Genomic DNA, 22,640 nt, shown 5'->3' on the forward strand with positions numbered 1-22,640 from the left:
AAGCACAAGGGTACCCAGCGAAACTACTGAAAAAGTCACTCAAATGTGCATGGTACAACAACCGAGAGGCCTTATTAGATTCAAGGAACGATCTAAACAATCACACTTAGTGTGTGTTATGACCTTTGGAACTCACTTAAATGACATCAAAAAAATAGCGAACAAACATTGGTCTCTTTATTAAGGTTTACCTGAACTACAAGATAAACCTATGTTCTCTTTCAAGAGAGGATCAAATATTAAAGATCGGTTGGTACATGCATATGAAGAAAGTAACACCAATATGGTAGACAGTATGAGACAACTAGTACCACTAATGGGACACTTTAAATGTAATAAGTGTAATGCATGTAACACCACACAACCGACCAAAACATGTAACATCAATACTGTTTCCATTGTCCTCAGAAATTTTTCCAACTGTAATACACCAAATGTAGTATGCTGCATTAGATGCCCATGTGTGCTATACTACATTGGAAAAACTACACAGGTGGTTAAGAAAAGGATTCTTCAACACCAATCACGCATCCAATGTAAGGTCGAGAATGCCCCCTCAGTGGAACATTATGTTAAAATGGGACATTCAGATAAGGAAATTATTTGGTGGGTCATTGAATTTGTTAAGCCAACTAAGCGACAGACCAATGTAGACCAAGTACTTACTCTAAAAGAAAATAGATGGAACTGTCGTACCGATAACATCAATAAAGGTTTAAATCTATCAACTGAATGGCATACCTTATCCTGTATGTAGGCAACCTGGAAGTATTATCATCTTTGAAATGCTGTTGATTGGTACATATATGAGTTCACTTATTGTACATACCATCTGTTAAAATATTTGAACAATGGCTATATATATGTATATGACATCTTTATGATATTAGAATGAATAATTCTGATACAATTTAGACATTATCCAATTGTTTGATATGAAAAATACTGGTTTCTTTTTTCTGATGTGGTGAACGGGATACTAAATATTTCTGTCAATCATTCTTCCTGTCCTGTCTTTAGATATGTTCTATCAAAATAAGTATTTTTTACAATAAAAACAGTCTTGAGGAAACGAGATTCTCACCTCCTAAGAGTGATTATTTACTGATCTTGATCAACAAAATATTTGAAATTGGTTAGGACTCTTGATTGATTATCATCGATCTCATGAGGATTTACCATCCAAGATCACATTTTAGTGTGTTTTCTTTAAATTCTGTCCTATATTTATGAAGGACAATAATTGAGATCACGATTGTGTGATTTATATAACAATGCGTTATTAACAGAGCACAAAGTGCTTGCAAAACACCACAGTCTAAGATGGCCGCCGAATTCTAAATCTATACTCAGTGATGCCTTAATGTAGGATATGACAGATTTATCAACCATCTACCTCCCTAGATTCTATTCTAAAAGCGGTCATTGCGAATCACGTTTTAAATCCACAAAGAATAATATGTGAAATTATGGGCTCACACTTTCACAAAAATTAAAACGTGTCTGAAATATAGCATAAAATTACTGCAGATCACTAAAACTGAGCTACAATTTAATGTATTCCGTATTTAATTATATATTATTGACCAAACTGGTCTATTTCGATATTATACTGCTCAAAATATTTATGTGAGTACATGCTGAGATGGCTGCGGAAGACGATTAGACCTTGAGGCTTGTTAGCTGTCTTTTGATCTCCAAATGAAGCGAACCACCTCTTATATACTCTGTAGATTGTGTATAGCTTAAGTTACATAACCGCCCATTAGAGAATGAACGGTTGTATCCATTCATATATGTCTAATTTCCTTTTCGTTGTTTATAACTCCAAAACAGACTCTTTTGGAGCATAGGCTCCGCTAGATCAGGTGAAGTGCCACAAACCTGCAATTAGGGATAAACGATAACCATTCTCAATTTCAAACATATATATCATGTTTCTAATATCAAGATGTAAGATTGAGTCAGATTGTTTTGTGACATTTGAAATCAGTGAATACACAAACTTTTTCTATATAGAAAGTGGAAATCAAAGCGGATGTTTTCACTCTCTATTGAACCGTGAACAGACATTGTTTGTCTGAATGCGGAGGATCAAGATTAATCAAATATATAATTGCTTGGTTGTTTCCACTGATGACTTAATATACATTTGTCCTCTCACTCTTCAGCCTTGATGACCGGATAAGTCATAGGCGTCAGTGCCACCACATACCGGTTTGGATTCGAAATAACCATAATTAGAAATAAAGTTTTTTCAAAATTATTCTCTTGGATTGGCTCCTTTCACGTGGTTTTACTTTAGGATTTCCGCACGAGAAGGTTAGAGTCTTTCATTAAACTCTTTTCTGCCTATCTAAACACATTTCATTCTTTCATTTCTTTTTCACACGGGTGAAACTTTTCATAAAAATATATTTTAATATGACACGCTAATTAATGTTATTACCATTGCCATTTAGGGGTCATTCAATCGGCAATTTTTAATAAAGTCCTGAAGAAGGTCTAGTGGATACAAACAGTGATAGATTGAAACGTCGACATTTTACACTGATTTCACAGATCTCTGTATCAAAGGCAAAGTTGTTTGTAAAATTTGGTTACACAGCCATTTAAATACTTGAAAAGCGGTGTACACAATTGTAGCAAAGAAGAATAGATACCATTGTAACTTCTTTTTGCTTTGTTTTTTGTATGATCTTGTACCTTTTTTAAATGAAATATGATTAATATAAAAGTCTATTTTTGACTATATACACCTGTGTGATAAATCTTTCATTGATAATTTTGATTACATGTTAAGTTGTATTTGATTTTGAAATTGTGTATCTCAAACTACTGTGATAGAGTTTGCTAAACATTGATTGGAATAATTATACAAACATTCAATTTAGAAAATCCCTTGTAGACATATTTACCCGCTAATATTTGTTTACCCCAGCTGTGAAGGGTTAATTAGGTTCCCCATTTACTTTGAAGACTGATATATAAGGCATGTCATTTGTGATCTGATGCTGACTGTGATGATCACTGCTGCCACATGTTTTTTTTTTACTTTTTCTTAATTGAAATACAAAGATGTTTAGAAACAAAACACCTTGTTGGCAGAAGATTTATGTCTTACACAGTCCATAAGGGAAGGAGAGTCTGATTTAAGGACGCTACGTTTTGGCCCAGAAAAGATGCCTGTCTCGAGTTACAGGTTACCCTGGAAAGAGGTAAATAATGACATGGTAATGATCCTTTGTCACATTCTTCAGGCACATCATATTTTTTTCAAAGTCATTAGGTCAGTAATGTCACATGATCGAAGGCTCTAAATGAGATCTGTTTTCATTTAAGTATTTCAAAACTCAGTGTTCTGCAACCAGGTCAGCAAATTAAATTGTTTTCTTATTGCCAATTTACGTTTGCCCCTATTAGTGGCATTTTGTCTTTTTTAGGTTGAGCCTGCGACAGTGCATTCACTGCATGCATTCTCGCCTGCGAGACATTATTGTTTACAATAAAGGACTTGGAGCCTGCCCATTACTTACCATTTGTTGGCTTCACTGTCACTCTTCTCTGCTGCTTCCTAATTTGCCAGCTCAGGCCAAGCGCCACTTCTGCTCCTTTCACTGGAGCATGGACCAAGCACAGATTGATTCAACTTAATTAGTTGCCATTCACTGCTCGTGCTGTGATAGAGGTACTCTTTCTCCCTCCTCTGCTCCTTCCACACAGCCTCCATCTGGTGCTCCCTCCCTTCTCTCCTGCATCTCCCTCGTGTTGCTTTTCCCTGATCCTATTCTTGTGGCTCCCACATGCCTCCATCATCTTGCTTATCCCAGTACAACTTATTTTTAGTATATTGCACTATAGCTCGGGCTGATGCACAACATGGCTTTAAAAAAGTGCTATGACGTAGTCCACACAGGCCGTGTCATAGTGCTTGTATTCTTCTTTTTGTTGTTGCCACCACTTTCGTTGTCAGTCACCCTCCACGTTCTCCATCAATGTTGTTGCTGTACACCACAAAAGGAAGTTTTAATTAACATGAGTCTTCATTGCCTGTTTCTATTATGAATATTACCATATAAATATACATAACAGTTATATAAACAGTTTCTAAAAGAATATCTGATTGTTGAATTCTAATTAGCTTTTTTTATTAGTTGTTTGCGTAATTTCACATATCTATATTATGTAGACATGTCACTGTAGCAAGTCAGTCTGCCAAGCGTTAAACCGATACTTAAGAAAGAGTGTTGGCAAGAAAGAGGGCCCGTGAGTGTTATGAGTAGGGGAGACATGTTAACTCATTGAGAATTTATCGAAAGGTGTGGTATTTTTCACTCGTTCAGTATGAGTCATACCATCACGCCTGTTTTATTTGCCTGCCGACAAGATGCATTTTTATTTTAAATGCTTGATGAGAACGGCTTGTTGCCTGCTACAGTTGTGGTCTGCTGTGATGTATTTTATTTAGCCAAGTTTTATTTTAGGTTATGTTGCACTATTTAATACCATATCATTTTTTTCGTTGCTGTGCAGTGTTATTATAGACTCATAGCTCGCCGCTGAGGGCTATACCAGCTGTTAAAGGCTCTAAACCCGAATTATGCACTCGGGCCTTTAACAAAACACATAGCCTAAGGCATGAAGGCTATAAGGCTATTAGAATATTCCATTCATTAAGGGTAGAAAGTTCTAAATTGAAAAGGGAGAAACCTGAAAACAAACATTGGACTGTTGGAGCTCCGGGCTTATTCAGCCATTATAAGTCAGGAGCTACTCTATTGTCTTCAATGGAGCTCTCAACATTCTAATGTCCTAATCTGTGTTAAGTTATACAATTCCAAGTGTCTATTGCTAATGCACAGCTGTACAAGGTATTTTGTGTCATATTACCTTTTGCTATGTGAAGTTTTGTAATAAGCACAGTGAGAATCTGGGGGAAGATTTATCAATATTTCACACAAAGCTTCAAGACACCTGGCTGGCTGCACTGCATGAAAGTGAAAGGATAGGAATGTCCTGTATTCAACATTATGCAGTGCATTCTTGTCCTTTCAATGCACTCGTGCCCTTTTGACTACCTAGCGCTAACACAAGTACCTTTGTGCAATGGTGCAAGGGTGCCTGCATGCAGACAGGAATGTTTTTGTGCAGGAAGGGGCGCCTTCCTGCACAAAAATAATCCTCAGAGGCATTTTCCTATTTCTGTTTGTGCTGCAGAATGTAGCGCACATAGAAAGAGGAGAAATAAATAAAGATATTTCTCCTTGTTATGCCTCATCTGTGGAGGAGTAGCATTTGACGCATTTCCAGGTCTACCAATAATAGTAAATCTGGAAATGAGCCAAAATCCATGGTTGGATGCGTGGGAACACCCAGGCTCCACCCGTGTAATGCCTCTCTGAGGCACAGTAATGCAGCACAGGGATTTGCGTTGCGTTGTGTTACTCTAGATTTATCAAGCCACGCAAGGTGGACTTGCATGGCTTGATAAATCTGACTTAGTAGCTATGGCACCCTTGCACCACCTTGTGTGGCGCAAGGGCAGCACAACTCATTGATAAGTCTGTCCCCCCACACCCTCCCTCTGTGTTGCCCACCCATGCCCTCACACTGTGTTGCACACCTATGCCCTCCCATTGGGTTGCCCAACCATGCCCTCCCACTGTGTTGCCCGCCCACCCATGCCCTTCAACTGTGTTGCCCACCCATGACCTCCCACTGTATTGCCCACCCATGCCCTCCCACTGTGTTGCACACCATCCTCATGACCTGCCAGCACTAAAAAAAAGTACAATGAAGCAGCCAGTGCTGGCAGCATCATCACGCTTTTAAAAAAAAAACTTCAGACACGTTGCACAGCAGCAGTGTGGTGCTGCATATTTACAAGGCCATGTAAAGACGCCCTGCGTGGCTTTTTGCGACCTTGTAAATATGCCCCCTTTTCACGCAGCACTTTGCGTGAAAGGGACGTGTCATGGATATTGCTGTGGGTGTTCCCACGAAACACCCATTGATTCTGCCGCATTCTCAGGTTTACAAAACTTTTGTCCTCTTTCTATGAGTGCTGCATTTTGCTGCACACATTGAAAGAAGAAAACACATCTCATGATTATTTTTGTGCAAGAATGTGTCCCTTCCTACAGAAAAACAACCATCCCTGCAATGCATGCACCCTTGCACCATGGTGCAAAGGTGCCTTTGTTGGCGTGTGGCAGTCAAATGTGTGCAAGTGCAGGGGAGAGAACAGGGCTCCATCTCATTGTATATATGACTCATACCCGTGCTCTGAAAGTAACGCAGCATGGCACAGCCAAATGGGTTGCGGCACCATGCTGCATTACTTTCTTGTAAATAAGGACCTTCTCCTCTTTACACCTGCTTTGGGAAGGCATTAGTTTTAGTGCTGCCCCAGAGTTAAGTTAAGTTGTAAATTTGGGACATTGTTAAAACCCATGGGTGTTGTGTGGGAACACCCACGGCAACAGGGCTGGCTCTAGGGCGGTGCGACCGGTGCCACCGCACCAGGTGCTGACATTTTGAGGGGGCGCCATGTTTAGAAGTATTTTATTGTTTCAAAAGCACCTGCTGCTGCATTGCTGACCACTGGCAATTTTAATACAACAATAAATATGTCAAGATGACTCCAGTGATTAATGTTCTTCCTGGAGAGAGAAGGAGTTTTGTCTAGTGGAAGTTTTAACTCATTTTATGGTAGCACATAGGGTTAAGATGCCTCTGGCAAAGAATGTGCACCATGCAGACCACAAAGTGCATATAAATTAAATAGGTCAGTGCTTTTGTCAGAGAGATACTTTTGTTACTAGCAGTGTAGTTGTTAAAATCCTAACATGGGACAGTGAGCTAATAACTGTAATCAAAGAGCTGCATGCAAACTGCAAGGTATAGATTAGAGAATTATGATTTTTTCCTCGGTCTTTCATTATTCTACTGTTTCAAAAAGGGTTCATTTTCATAAAACAAAATCCTTATTAATAAATGTAACCCCCAACCATGGGGTTGTGTTTTAAATTCTGAGTCTGTGCTTCTCCAGACCAAGCACTCTTAAACTATACTGTCTACCAGTGTAGCTGACATGACTCACCTTGTAGTCTTCTGGCTTATGTAACATTTCCTATACACTGATTTACACACATATGATTGATTGTCTTGGTGTAATGTGTGTGTGATGTAAAGTGCTCTGACACCCTACACTGGTATAGGAGGCGCTATATAACTAATTAAATACATCTGAGAGAGAGTGGTTATGGAGACTTGAGGGGGCACTGTTAAAGGGTGGTAGTGAGGCAGTCTGTAGGGGAAGCCTGTGGGGGGCGCCAGCAAACATTGTTGCACAGGGTGCCACGAGTGCTAAAGCCGGCCCTGCACAGCAACACCAACGGAACAACCCTTTCATGCAGAGTCAGTAATTGCTTTACTCCATATTTACAAGGCCATGAAAAGCCACGCAGGATGGCTTTGCATGGCCTTGTAGATATGGGCCGGCACACTGCCCCTATGGAGCTTCACAAAAGTGATTCTCCAGCAACGTAAAAGTGCTGCTGGGGAATTGAAAATATGCCCCGATTCTCCATTTATTGACAGGTAGCTTATGGCAAACACCCCAATCTGTACAATATGACAGCAGAACGTCTACCATTATTTTTCCGCTATCTGTTGCAGAAAATCTAAATTGATGAAAAACAATAAAATACAACTCACTTCCTGTGCTTGCAAAGGCACGGATTTTAATTTACAAGCAAAGTCGTCTTAGAAAAAAGAGGAAGAAGTTATTTTGTGTGGCTGGCTTCTAACGGATGTAAGCCAAACCCACACATTATTATCACTTCCCCTTGGCATACCGATATATAAATTGTAACAAAACTCCTCAACAACGTCAAAGCTGAATAAATCGTTTTTAGAAAAGAGCTGTAGAGGAGCTTGAAATCATCATCGTGTGGACTGAAAGAAAAATCGCCTTTCATTTATTTGTAGATTGCTTATTTGAACGTGACACAACCTGAACCTTGAAGGTATGTTGTGATTTACTCTATATTTCATGTTTGCTTTGTAGATGAGCGATTTCCTTCCTCTCTTACTATGGATTTCATTGTGACTAGCTAGTCCATGGCAGTATTGTGGCAAACATAAAGGTGACGGCTATTTCGCCTGCTACTGGATAATTGCTGACATTTCTGTTATATTTAGGGGCATATTTACAATGCCTCTGCAGACTTTCATGGAGCGTCGCTTTGCTGGTGTTGTGTAATTTCTGGTATCCCCATCTTAGCGTGTATCTCTTCGGCAGATAGGAAACGAAACTCAGCCGGTGCAGGTTCAGACAGAAAGAAGGTCAGAAGCAGCTGATCACTGCTCGGGCTGAGTTAGGGGATACACGATTCAACAGTACGCCAAACTCAGCTCTCGCTATAAATTACTTTAAACTTGTCTAACACTGCAGCTGGTCATTGCTACAGGAGTAGAGACAGAAAGCGTGACAAATAAAAAGAATGAAACGTGGTTTAAAGGACAAATATGTTAATATACATGATGCAAGCAAGGAAAATAGTTGCTGGAGTATATGGAATCATAACGAACTAAACACGAGGAGAAGCGAATAGAAGCGTCAGGGGCAAAAATAAAGGGAAAGCCAATATCAAAACGAGTGACAGATTTAAGGCAAAAAAAAAAGGCAATAAGAAAAAGCAAGATATTACTCTGATATCCAGAAACGCAGGACTGCACTATATTTATAAAAATATGGTGCAGCCCAGCGTTTCCTCCTGCGCTGGCGCCACACTTAGCAGCCTAGTGCCAACGCAGGCACAGTTGCACCATAGTGCAAGGGTGTCTGCGTTGAGGGAAAGATTGTTTGTGCGCAGGAAGATCCAATCTTTTTATGCCGTTTTGTAACTTCTCTCTGTGCTGCTTAATGCAGCACACATAGAAGTTGCAAAACAGCATTTTTTTAAATGATTGTTTATGTGGAGGAAGATCTCCCTTCCTGCACATAGACAATCATAGGCAATTTGCTGTTTCTATGTTTGCTGCACAAGGCAGCACACATAGAAACAACAAAAACAAGGAGAAACAAAGCATTTCTTCTCGCTTTGCCTGTTTTAGACCAGGTTTTCCCTGGTCTTAATTTTGGCCCTGCCTCCTATTTACGCTGCCCTTGTAAATAGGGGCCAGAGTCAAAATCAGTGGGTGTTGCGGTGAAACGCCCTGCAACACCCATTGCCCTCCCTTTTCACGCTAAATACAGCATGAAAGGGTGCCTTATTTACAAGGCAGCGTTAAGCCTTTGTAAGTGGGTTAACTCTGTGTGAGAAAGCGCCCACTTTCTGCATGGTTGCCCCCACTTTTCGCTGAATAGCTGATGTACTTTGACTAAGTGCGCCCTGGGTCCCTGCTAACCAGGTACCCAGGGCCTATGTTTTTACCCTAAAACTGCATTGAAGCCTATACCCAATTGGCATCCCTGGCCACAAGTCAGCCCCTGGTAAATGGTACCACAGGTACCCAGGGCACTGTGACCAGAGAAGGCCTCTAAGGTCTGCAGCACTTATTGTGCCACCCTTAGAAGTCCTCTACCTTCACACACACACACTGCCTTTGCAGGCTGCGTGTTTTGGTATAGAACAAAGTGAAGAGTCGACATGGCACACATCCCTGTGTGCCATGCCTACAACCTACTGCCCTGGCATAGATCAGTCATACCTCTAGCTGGGTGCACTATACCAGTGGTGAGGGTATGCATGACCCCTGTACCCCTACAGTGTTTAAGTCCATTCTTAGACATTGTAAGTGCAGTGCTGCCATTAAGAGTATATAGTGCTGGGAGTTTGTCATTACGAACTCCACAGCACCATAATGGCTTCACTGAAAACTGAGAAGTTTGTTATCAAAATTCTCAGCACATTAAACCCACACTAATGCCAGTGTGGGATTTAATGAAGAATAAACACAGAGGGCATCTTAGAGATGCCCCTGAAAACTAACCTACCACTAGTGTCCAGGCTGAGTGGCTGCTTTCAGCTGCCACCACCAGACATGTTTCTGGGCCCCTGGGTCGAGTGCCTGCTGCTCTCGGGGGCCTAAAACAATGCACATCCTGGGACGAGGTGCCAAGCCTCCTCCCTCAGGATAGGCAGGATCCACAAAGGGGGAGCTTCAAAGGCTTGTGAGCTTCCCCAGGCCACTTGCTGCTTTCAGCAACTGGTCCCCACTGGTTCTGCCCTCCATTTTGGACAGGAGAACCAGTGGGAAAAACAAGTGAGGAAGAGAGGTGTACCCACCTCTGCCAACTCCACCCCTCAGCTGGGGGAGGCGAGGTGAAGCACAACTCTCAGTCCCTGCCATCTTGCAGATGGGGAATCAGCCAACCAGGGAAAGGCTTATGCCACCCTCCCACTGGACTGTGTCTCCCGTGAACACCGGATTTGTTCAACTCCATCCACTGGCTCCGGCGAGACACCACAAATCCGCACCACTCTGCACCAGCCGTCCACGGCCCTAGCTCGAGTGGGCAAACCCCACGAGGAGGTCTCCCTGGCGATCCTGAACCAAGATCCGGTGACCCCCTAACCTACCTCTAACCTTCGGCCGATGCCTGCAGCCTAAATTCAGAAGGTCCCCCCAACCGCGACCAGGAGCTGGTAAGAAAATCCGACCCTAAAAGGCACCCCTGCACCCGACGCCCCACACCCTTGTGTGGCCCAACTGACGGTGCCTAACCAACCCTCAACATCCCAACTTACCTCTCAAAGTGGTGGTCGCACCCAGAAGACCTTCCTCCTCGAGCCTGCAGTGCCTTTTGCAAATAGGAGGTTCCCCATTGCAAACAACAGGGCACCCAACATCGAAATAGCACCCTGCACCCGGCCGCCTTGGTGCTGCTGAGGGTGCACCTTTAGTACTACTTTGTTTTCCCATTTGCCCTGAGCTAAAGTCCTGGAGCTTTGCTTCCACAACCAAGTGGCCTGCTTGTCAGCAGCCACCAACTGGAAGCCCCCTAATCCCCATTGGATATCATTGGGCCTCAGCACTCTGCACCCGGCTGCCGTAGTACCTCTGAGGGTGTAACAAGAGTGCATCCCTGACCCTGGGGGACTCCTGAGTGTACCCCAGAACCTCAACCCCCACCACTGAATACTTACCCCAAAACCGATAAAAACTATTTTCCTCAATAGGGTAACATTGACTGTTTTTCCTATGAAAAGTTTTTAAGTGTGGAGTTGGAAAACCTAATGAAATTCTTTAAAATTGTACTAACTAACAAAAACGCTTTTACCTACCTGTTTACAGGAAATGTCCCAGTGTAGTATCCAGGTATACTACACTGTGTAAGAAAAGTAATCTAAAAAGTAACTTACATGTAATTTTACTCAGAATTCTATTCAAAGTATATGTACTGTATTCTGAAAAGCATTGCATTATCACTAACACTACTGTAATCAAATCAAAGTACATTTACAATTGCAATCCAAACTGCGCTACAAACTGTATATTTACTGCAAAGTACTTATCACTTACCTGTGGCAGGCTTGCTTGGTTCTAGGAAATAAAATAACTAAAATAATATTTTTATACAAAATAATTGGTCTGAAGTTCAGTCTTTGAGTATGTGAATTCATTTGCGGACTGAGTGTGTACAACAAATGCTTAACACTGTCCTCTGATAAAGCCTTACTGCTCGACCATACTACACAAATAGAGAGTGAGGTGCTATCTACTTTACCTCTGCCTACTTTTTGGGTTCCACTGGACTCTGTGCACACTATACCTCACTTTGGTATAGTATATACAGAGCCAGCTTCCTACATGCTGCCTTGTAAATAAGGCTAAGCCCCTATCGCCATCACAACATCACTGAAAGTGGCGTTGTGGTGGCAATAGGAGCTTGTAAATATGTCCCAAAGTGTTCTGATTTTTGTGTAAGAAAATGTTACAAGGTGTTATTGGCAAACATATTACTTGCATAGTAAGCTGAATAACAGTGCATGTTTTGTTAGAATCATACAACCTTGAAGCATTTTACCAGTCTGCCCTATATTTTTGCGTCCATACATATTAAACAAGCATTTGCAATGCAATCGGCCACGCATTTGTGAAAGTTAGAGCTATTGGCGTTGTAAATGACATTGTGATTTATTTGGTTTTTTGTTCATAGTGGAGTGGAAGTATGTTAATTGTAGTGGGATTATGTACGGAACGCTATATTATATGGATGAGTGAAAGGGAGGATCAATGGGCAGATGAGTGAAAGCATGGATGAATGAGTGAGTGGATGGATGGATGAGTGGTTGGATGGATAATAGGACGGGTGGAAAAATGAATAGATGGCTGAGTGAAAGGATGGATGAATGAGTGAAAGGGAAGATGGATGTATGGAGTGTAAGGATGGATGGAGTGCAGAGGTGGCTGGATAGATGAATGACTGAAAGGATGGATGAATAAATGAAAGGGTGGATGGAGAGATGGACGAGTGAAAGGAAGGACGGCTAGAAAGATGGATCGATAGAGATGGATGCATAGGTTTGGATATGGATGGGTGGAATGGTGAAAGACTGAATGATAGATGAAAGAATGTATGGATGACAGAATGTAAAGGTGAAATTATGAGTACCACAAGTGGATGGAAGGATGAATGGATTGATGCTTTGATGGAGAAGACAAGATAGCCCTTCTTGGGAAAGTCAGAATGACTTACTCTGTTTGCTTGGTGCCTACCATAAGAGCTCTGGTTCAAAGTGGGAAGTAGTTTAATTCCCTGGCTACTCCCTTGCCTAAAGGCCTGCACCCTTGTTTGGTACACCCCACATGAAGGCAACTGCTGCAATCTGACAGTACTAGGGACATCTTTTAAATATATGTTTGAGTACTTAGAAAAACTGGGTTCTAAAACATGTAGTGCAATATACTACGTACTAAACTGTACAGCTGCATATTTAATGATGTGGAATAATAATTTGAGAGTAGAGTCTTGTTAGAAATGGGATTTCTGGTTGGCTAGGGCTTGCGCTTAAGCCAGGCAGAAACCACCACTCTAGTTAGGGCAAGGGAGTTACACGCTGAAGATAACCCCTGCTCACCCCCTTGGTAGCTTGGCACGAGCAGTCAGGCATTTGCGCAACACACACACAGCAGCAACACACTAGGCACACCACAAAAGGAACTTCACACAAGGTTAAATATAAAAATAGCCATGTATTATCATAAACACATTAGAATAGTAATCACACAATATACACTGTGCCAACTGACACAAGGCAACATTTACAAGGTATTATATACACATGACAGGGCCAATTGGGCCACTGTCAGAACCATCACAAACACAAATAATAAATGTAGAGCACAACCAGTAATGACTGGCAAAATCCTGTACTCAGCATTATATCCTGCAACATAAATCATATTATGCAATCAGCATCACATTAGGCGTAATATACATTTGGCGCCAACCTCATAAGCCTAAACATATTAGACCATAACCTCCTAATCATAAATCACATTAGAGGAATAAATCACAGATTAGAGAATAACCTCCTAAGCATAAACCACAGATTAGAGAATAACCTCCTAAACATAAACACAGTATGCAAATAACCTCATAATCATTAATCACAGACTAGAGAATAATATCCTCACCAGCCTAAACACTTTATGCATAAATCATGGTGCATAAATCACATTTCCTATGCACCATATAAATCACATTAGGCCTGGCGCCCTATCAACCTAACACTGTCCCCATGGCCAGCTGGCCTTCTCAGAGGGCTCAAATGCCCTATGTCCATAATGTCAGGGCGTGCTGCCAAAGCAGCAGAATCCAAAAGTGCGCAATTGCGCTGGCCTAAACATTGCAGCTGCCACTAATTGCTGTGCAGCTGGGAAACCAAATGTGGGCATGGGCACTCACTGTGCCCTCTGGGTGGGTCCTCACTGGGACTCTCTAAAATAAATGTGCAAAACGTTGCAGTTGCCCGCTATGGTGGCGCAACTTAGAAATAACCAAAGAGGCCCTGCTCTGGGGCTCTCTACACAAACACACACCACGTTGCAGCTGCACACTGTCAGGCGGGGCAGCTGTGATAATGTCCCAAAAAGAGGCCCCCGGGACTTCGCAAGGGAGCCCACCAGGCTCTGGACGGCATCTATGGCGGGCGGGGCTTCCTCTCTCTGCTCTGCCGGTCTCAGAGGCCCCGCCCACAGTCAGGCAAGGCTGCCTGACTTCCTGGGCTGAACCGGGCCGCAGCGATGACTCCTTTTTCATCGCTGCAGTGCGGGGTGGGCACCCGCCTTCAAATAAGGACGATTGCGGAGTTGGTACCCGCTAGCAAAATAAAAGCATAAGCGGGGTGGGCACCCGCAATTTAAATATTTATAAAGCGGAGTAGGCTCCCGCTCGGCAGGCACAATGCGGGGTGGGCACCCGCTTTCCTGTCATCAAAAGGGGGAGGGGATCCCCACGTCGGGATTCCCTCCAACCAGTTGCAGTTCATAGCTGCAAGGTCCACACGCTCTTTTCCTCCTAAAAATAAAGGGTGAGCGCTCTCCAGATGCTTAGATGTCCAAAGATCCATAGCAAACTTCAGGGGCACAGATGGGCCCAGGGAGGACAGCACACAGGGTCCTTCAGCAGGGTAGCAAGCCCCGTGGTGGCTCATCCTGGGCACCCAGCAGCAGCAAGCCCCCAGCAGTCCAGAAACAGCACACAATCATGGGGTCACAGTCCCTATACTTATACTACTTCTCTCCTTTGTCTGCAGGGCAGGGTTTGGGGAAACCAGCAAAAACTGGTTCGGGGGGAATTGGAGCACTTTGTTTACAAGGCTCCTCTTCCCCTTTGTCAGGTGGGAGCTCGGTGATCAGACACACCACAGGGGGTGGAGCCAGCATTGTACAGGCTAGGCACAGACCAATTCAGAGTCAGGGGATTACTCCTCCCACTACTCCCAATGCAGATGTCCCATTCAGACTAGTGCCGACTCACCCTGCCCCTCCTGGAGCAACACACACCTCCCAGCCCCTGCCAAGCCAGACATGCAATTCACATCAGGCAGGCAGACACATAGCACACAGAAATGCCAACTTCTAAAAGTGATACAAAAAACAATGGTCCTAGACCTTGTTTGTACAAGAAACAAATCAATTCACTGTATGGTCTGTTTAGCAAATCATTTCCTGAGCTAGCTTGAGAACAGTGTGACAGCTCATAGTACTCAATACATTATTCACAATAGAAGGACGTGCAACAACCTATAGTTCAGTTCACCATGCATTTTATTCTTATGTCAATTGGTGAAACAGTTATTAATACGTATATTATTCATATAGGGGAGGTTGCGCCAGAGAGAACGTGCATAAAAAGAGAGGTGCTCAGGTGTAAAGTGGTGAGGAAGAAAAGTCAAGGTAGTGACATAAGGAAAACAAAAGGCTTCATTCATTAAAACAGTTGGACCGGTTGTGATTCACCGTTCTATATGGCCTGACCACATTCATATAACATTCAATTTGTGTTACAATTCCAATTTACATAGAAATGTATCCTTGTGTGGCACGTTGAGGGTGGGTTCAGGGTCCAGGCCAGTTGGGGGGGCGTCAACGTTTTGACCCGTCTTGTGGCCATGTGGGTGATTTAAACCTTGGCCTTGCGGGTCTTCCTCAGTACAGGGAGGGGCAACCTGGGAATGTATGGGACCTAATCACATACCTTAGGGACAAATGGGGAGAGCAGAGGTCAGGTTGTTGCACGTAGGGGTTAAAAAGCCAAAGAAATCAAAGTAAATCCAAACAGGCTTACCCGCCAAATGTTGCGGGATGCGGGATTCTAATCACGGTGAGAGTGTCAAAGTACACTAAGTTCTATGGCTCTATATGATCCCCCTGTTGATAACGTTAGTGACTGTACACTAAAAAGAAAGAATTGGGACAGTGAGTCTCCCAATTATCCCAACTTAATTGTATCCAACAAGGCTAGAGGCACATATGCTAAATTTTGGTGGGTGTGATAGGCTAATTGGCGCAACAAACAAAATTACACAACTTATCATAAACGCAAATATGAGAATGAAAATTCACAGCGGTGCTATCAAAAAGGGAATAACACCCAAACTCCCTAAAGGCTCAATCAAAGATTGATATAACATACAATATTATTGATGCACACGCTTAAAATAACAAGTATACACATTAGAAACGATTGTCATGGTATAAACTTCTGTTCTTCTGTTTTTATTCATACAGAATCCTTCCAATCCCAACGCGTTTCGTCATTAAAGGGTGTATCCCATACGACTTCTTCAGGGCTGGAAGTAATGAATATCCATTGTAATACAGTATATTGATAGTGGGCAACCAACAAAATATGCCCCCAAATCGTGCACCAAGTGCAGAGTAATCACAGGTGCATACAGGTACCTTCTATTACACCACAAGTGTAAAGGTTAATATGTACAAATTTCAGAATAAACTCATAAGTGTAAAGAAAACAGAACATCAAGTGTTTCTTAGAACCAAACAAAATTTACAATTACATTGTGTCCATCGAACAATCTATACATAATATTTGATTTACTCACCACCCTAATTAGTTACATGCTTCGTGCAATTGAAGAATAGTAATGTATTTAAATCTGTACCTGAATATCTGTAATGTTAGAACCTGTAATTATATAAATTACGTCCTATTAATTATCAAAGCACTGACACCGTCACACTTGAGGCAAAATGTACCATAACACTAATAAAGATTCAACTTCATCACGATACCTTCAAAACATTCGTGTAATTCTTAGTAGTGAACTCCAGTATTATCTTCCGTATAATTGTTTGGCAACAACCAAGTTGTTTATGGTCCAAAAGAACCTACAAAGAATAGTACGACAAAACTTTATCACCTTAGTAATCAAAGCGCATATAAAGAATACGGTATATATCCACTTCATCATTAAGTACGCTTACCCTAATTTCGGCTCATGTCATGCCAAGTCACAGTGTACTAGTCTTAAAGTGAAACGTTATCCGATTCTCCGAAGTGAATATGATCTACAACAAAGGTAAAGTAAGGGTTATGTGGTTGTTAACTTCTAAGCCACGTTTCCCCACTAATTCAACCAAACTGCCAGTAGTCCTGACTATACGTATCTTACCTGTCGAACGGTGAAAACCCGAGTACGAGTGATCCGTGTTGCCAACACGTAGCCGCTAGTTACTTCCGTATAAGAAAGTGTGAAAATGGACATAGACATAAAAGAGGTCAACGACGCTAGCTACTATATTCAGCGCCATATTTGAATTCCTAAATCACTCTACACGCAATGAAAAGAAACACAATTTTTAAGATATTCTAATTGTTTTCTGCCCACAATGAACATATACGACTAAACAAAATTTCCCTTATTCCAACGTTAATTATGTATAACAGTGTTTAGAACGCCATGTTTGTATTGAACAAACACTGTGTACAAATCCAAAGTATTCACCGGCGCCTAATCCATATTTAAAGCGCCATCTTTAAATTTTCAAAAGGCTATAAATGTCACAACAGGAACCCTTTTTCGGCCGTGTTCTGGCAAAACCAAACATTTATTTGGATAAATTCTTATTCAAACATTCATAATTTTGTAACGATCACTTAATCTAGATGTCCCTGATTGATATAACACCGCTCAGGCAAACAGGTGTGAGAGCCCGGTTAAGTCAAATCAGATAATTTGTACTAATATATACATTAAATATATTTGAATTAAGTGAATAATATTAAATGAGATTACAGTTACTCAAGTCAATCAAAATCATTTATCAATATCTATCCATCTATATACTTCTATAAGTATACCCAAGTGCGACAGATTACCATTATGTCAATAGGCCATATAACACAACTGAAGGGTAAAGAACATTCTGTTCATCATTTTAAAAGAAATCCTCACGCAGGTAGTGCAGCTTGAATATAATCCACTAAAAATAGGTTCATCCAAATACATATTATTCAGATAACCAGACCTACTCAGAATAACCTTTATGTGTCATTATCCTTCGTTCTTAATCGCCTAAGAAATAATGCAGCTCCCGATCAAAATTAAGACCATCCTCCACCGCCTGTAAGCGCATGATCCATCATGCCTCAAGTCTGCGCAGTCTCAGTTCTCTATTCCCAGCACGTGGGTCAAGTGCTACATGATCTATACCATAAAATTGAAAGGATTTGTAATAGCTTTGAGCTGTGCAATTATACACATGCTCAACAATGGGATATCTCATATCACAATTCTTGATAGCTCGCATGTGCTCGCTAACCCGATCCTTTAGGGCTCTAATCGTACTGCCCACATAGATTTTTTCACATTTACAGACAATCACATAAATAACATATTTAGTGTCACAATTAATGTTGAACTGAATATTAAATATGCGACCATATTTATCTTGAAACTGTTTAGTTTTGTCTTTGGCATGTTTGCACATGCCACAGTGCCCACATTTAAAGAAACCCCTCGATAATTGCATTAACCAAGTTTCTTGTTTCTTATCACAAGGGTAGCTAGGACTCAACAAAGATCCTAAGGTCCTACCTTTACGATATGTGATCTGTGGTTTGTCTGTTAAGAATTCTTTCAAGGTACTGTCTGCTTGCAAGATATGTCAGTGTCTTACCAAACTTTTACATAATATGGCACTGATTGGAGTATAATCAGTGATCATTCTAATCATTGTTGTTTTTGAATTGGTAAGTGCTTTAGATTTCAATGTGGATGGCCGTTTTATCTTCATAACTCTCTGTTTCGCTAATGTAATATCCTTATTGCAACAGCCTCTCTGTAAAAATCTTTTCTCCATATCGTCCACACATTTCGTGAATTCTATATTGTCGCTACAATTACAACGAGCTCTAACCATCTCACCGAATGGAATTGCTTTAATCTGGTGTCTAGGGTGTGCACTGTCTGCGTGAAGTATAGCATTACATGATGTGGGTTTACGATACATTCTACTGTGAATCATGTTACCAACAACATATAATTCTATATCCAGAAATACCACTTTGGATGCACTCACAGTTCTTGTAAATCTAATATTCAAATCATTACTGTTAAGGTATTCAATAAACTCCAGTAGTATTTGTTCCGTGCCTGTCCAAATCATAAGACAATCGTCTATATAGCGCCCCCAAAATAGAACATAGTCAATCCATTTGCTAGCTGATGGGCCCCATACCACCTTTTCTTCCAGCCAACCCATATATAGATTAGCATAGGCTGGTGATACTTTTGAGCCCATGGCTACTCCTTGGGTTTGTTTGTGCCAATCTTGCTTAAAAAGAAAAACATTATTGTTTAATATCAGATCTATCATGGTCAGTAACATCCGGGTATGCTCCCATTGACTTGCCGGTCTTTTGGATAAAAAGAACTCAATTGCTTGTAAACCCAGATCATTTGGTATGCTAGTGTAGAGAGATACTACATCAAGTGTCACTAGTAGCATACCAGTCTCCCAATTGACATCACCGATAATATTTAGAATATGCCTAGTATCCTTTATATAAGAAGGCAAATTAATAACCAATGGCTGCAAGAACAAATCAACATATTGAGATAATCGTTCCGTTGCTCCTCCAATTCCCGAAACAATTGGCCGCCCTGGTGGACAAGGGAGGTCCTTATGGATTTTCGGTAATGTATATAGACATGGATAACGTGGACGGTTAACCCTCAAATACAAAAACTCATCTTTATCCAATAAGTGATTATCATGCCATTGTTTTAAAAATCCATTGATCTTGGTAACAAGAGAAAATATAGGATTCTGTGAAATTTTCAAATAGCATTGTACATTGCTTAGTTGAGAAATAATTTCTTGTTCATAATCTGATGTGTTCATTACTACCAGATTACCACCTTTATCAGCTCTTCTAGTAGTCAGATTAGAGTCATGAATTAAACTTCTTAATGCTTGTCTCTCAAGTATTGTTACATTGTCTTGATTAGATCTATGAACAGGGATGGTGTTTCTCATGCCCTTGTCTAGATCATTGGTGACTAAAGTATGAAATATTTCAATATTGTTACCACTGTACAAATTCGGAGACCAACGAGATTTCTTTTTCAGGCCACTAGATATCGAGTAATCCGGTCTAATGTCTAGATCTGAAAGGCACATATGCATCTACATCAAGCTATTACCTTAAAAAGTGGTTTTTGCCAGTCAAAATCCAATAATGGGAGACAATCCTCGCATTTAATCGATCGACATTTAAAAGATTCAGGGCTGAAAAACAATAAAGGAATACGGTAAAACTAACTAGTAGCATTATATCGGCAGAGCAGGCATCCCCCTGCGGGAGTTGGCCTGCCCTCCGGTATAGTTTAGGCAAGGAAGAGCTTCGGGAGTTATTCTGATTTACCTTGAAGTGCTCGCGGTCCGCATCCAAGTTCCGCCTCAGCTGGCTGGATACTGGAATACGGCACTCGCGAGGACGTATTTAAAAGGGAAAGCCGCGTTAGCGCGAAGCTGACGTTCCCGGTACGTTATGGAAGACTACTTCTAGTCCGACCACGTCATGGGTTTAAAGGAATTTGCACACGTCCGAGGGCGTGTTGTGTTGCCCTATGTTTATGAACACTCAAATTGAAACCACTCAGGTTTTTAAATTGGGGCAATGTACACCATTGAAAATTATACATTGAAAATTATACAAGATGCAGTGCATATACACTTGTGATTGTATCGTACAAGTTTACAATTCCAAGGGTGCCATGAAAGTCCACAAGGAGGGCGTATGGTGTTGCCCTATGTGTATAGATACTCAGATTGAAAACATGCACAAGCTTAGGAATGCGGCGATGTGTATCAGTAAAAATTACAAAATGCAAGGCGTATGAAAAATTGTCATTCGCGTACAGGCTTACACTTTAAAGGGTGTCATAAACCTCACAACCGAGGGCGCTCGATGCAGCCCTATGTGTATGAATACTGAAGTTAGACATATACAAGCTTAAGTATAGCAGCAATGTGCAATAGTGAAAAATACAAGTTGCAGGGTATATTTAAAAATTAAGGATGCCATGAATACCACAATATAGGATGAAAGGAAAAGAGAACCATTTAGATAGGGGGACATATTACAAACATGGTGTAATGAGCATGTTCACCATGTGTAGGCAACTGACTAGGGACAAGCACAATTATGTTGCATCTACGGTAAGGGACTGACCCTGCTGGTATCCTGAGTGTGGTGCACTAGAGCCCTAGTGTTCCAGACATGATAGTGGCTCCCTGGTTGTCCAGGCCTCAAGTTCAGCAGTTATTTAGTACAGATACCTGTCTACCAATTTCCTCAAATTCATTCAATCCCCTTGAGATTGTGTCTAATGCATGTATCCATTTGCACTCACGTTTACTCAATATGTTGGCAAGGTCACCTCCTCTAGGGTTGGGCTTCACTTTCTCAATTACCCACCACTTGAGGCTTTCTACTGCATGTTCAAATGTGGTGAAGAGCTCCACTAAGGGAGCACCTTGAACCTTGCACCGTATGCGGCTGCAGTGCTGCAAAATGTGGCATTTGACTTTCTGTATTGTCTGCCCAACGTATATCAATCCACAGGGGCAAATGATTGCATAAATAACTCCAGTGATGTTAGAGTTACTATGTACCTGTAGTGTGTAGGTCTGGTCATTGTGTTTGAATTCCGTAATTTCTTCTGTCAGTGGGCAAGCTTTACATAGGCCACATTTGTGGTGCCCCATGATCGGAGGTATCCCCCACAGGGTGGTCCGGCCATGTGTGTGTGATGAAGGTAACAGGGACTTAACAACATGGTCCCTCACATTTTTGCCTTTACGAAATGCATGCAGTGGTGGGGGCATACTTCCCAGTTTGTCTGCCACTAGGTGCCAGTGTTGGTTGATGGTCTTTTTTATGGCATTGCTTTTTGTGTTATATGTGGTTACACATAAAAGCCTTTCCTCACTAGTGTCAGTCCTTGTTTTAGGATCCAGTAGGAATTTTCTGTGGTTGTGCCACGTGCGCTTGCGCGCTTTTTTGAGGAGTCTAATCGGATATCAACGTTCGATCAATCTAACCAAAAGGCCTGCTGATTCCTCAAAGTAATCTTCCTTTTTGGAACAGTTCCTCCGTAACCTCAGGAATTGGCCGAAGGGCAGATTATCCCTGAGGTTACGGGGGTGGTGACTTGTATATCTCAACAGAGTGCTGCGTTCGCTACTCTTCCTATACAAACTGGTGTGTAGTTTCCCTGCTTCTGATTTAATCATAATGTCCAAGAAATTGATTGACTCTCTGTGGAAGTCATGGGTGAATTGAATATCGGTAGAGCAGGTATTGAGCCAAAGATGAAATAATCTTAGCTGTTGCTCCCCACCCTCCCAGATGATCAGGACGTCGTCTATATAGCGTCGCCACATTGTTTTGCAATCTCTGTATGGGTTGCGTTCGTTAAGGATAAACTGATGCTCATATTCATTCATATAAATGATAGCAAGATTCGGGGCGAAGCTCGCCCCCATTGCCACGCCCTTGGTCTGTACATAGTATTCGCCCTGGAAGGTGAAATAATTCCTGGTCATAGTGATCCTTAGAAGTTCAATAATGAAATCCGTCGGGACCTTGT

General features: G+C 41.6%; 1 protein-coding gene across 2 annotated transcripts in view; it reads left to right on the plus strand.

Annotated features, from left to right (window-relative positions):
- Window positions 1–7,905: 7,905 nt before the first annotated feature.
- TASL (TLR adaptor interacting with endolysosomal SLC15A4) overlaps window positions 7,906–22,640 on the plus strand; it is a 376,016-nt gene continuing 361,281 nt past the window's right edge. Inside the window, exon 1 of one of the 2 annotated variants that reach the window (XM_085622430.1) lies at window positions 7,906–8,030. The gene's annotated coding sequence lies outside the window, so the exon portion shown is untranslated. The remainder of the gene's footprint in view (window positions 8,031–22,640) is intronic. The other variant, XM_085622431.1, reaches the window with a different exon arrangement.

The sequence above is a fragment of the Triturus cristatus genome, chromosome 8 (assembly GCF_964204655.1).
Source record: "Triturus cristatus chromosome 8, aTriCri1.1, whole genome shotgun sequence".
NCBI classification, from domain to species: domain Eukaryota; kingdom Metazoa; phylum Chordata; class Amphibia; order Caudata; family Salamandridae; genus Triturus; species Triturus cristatus.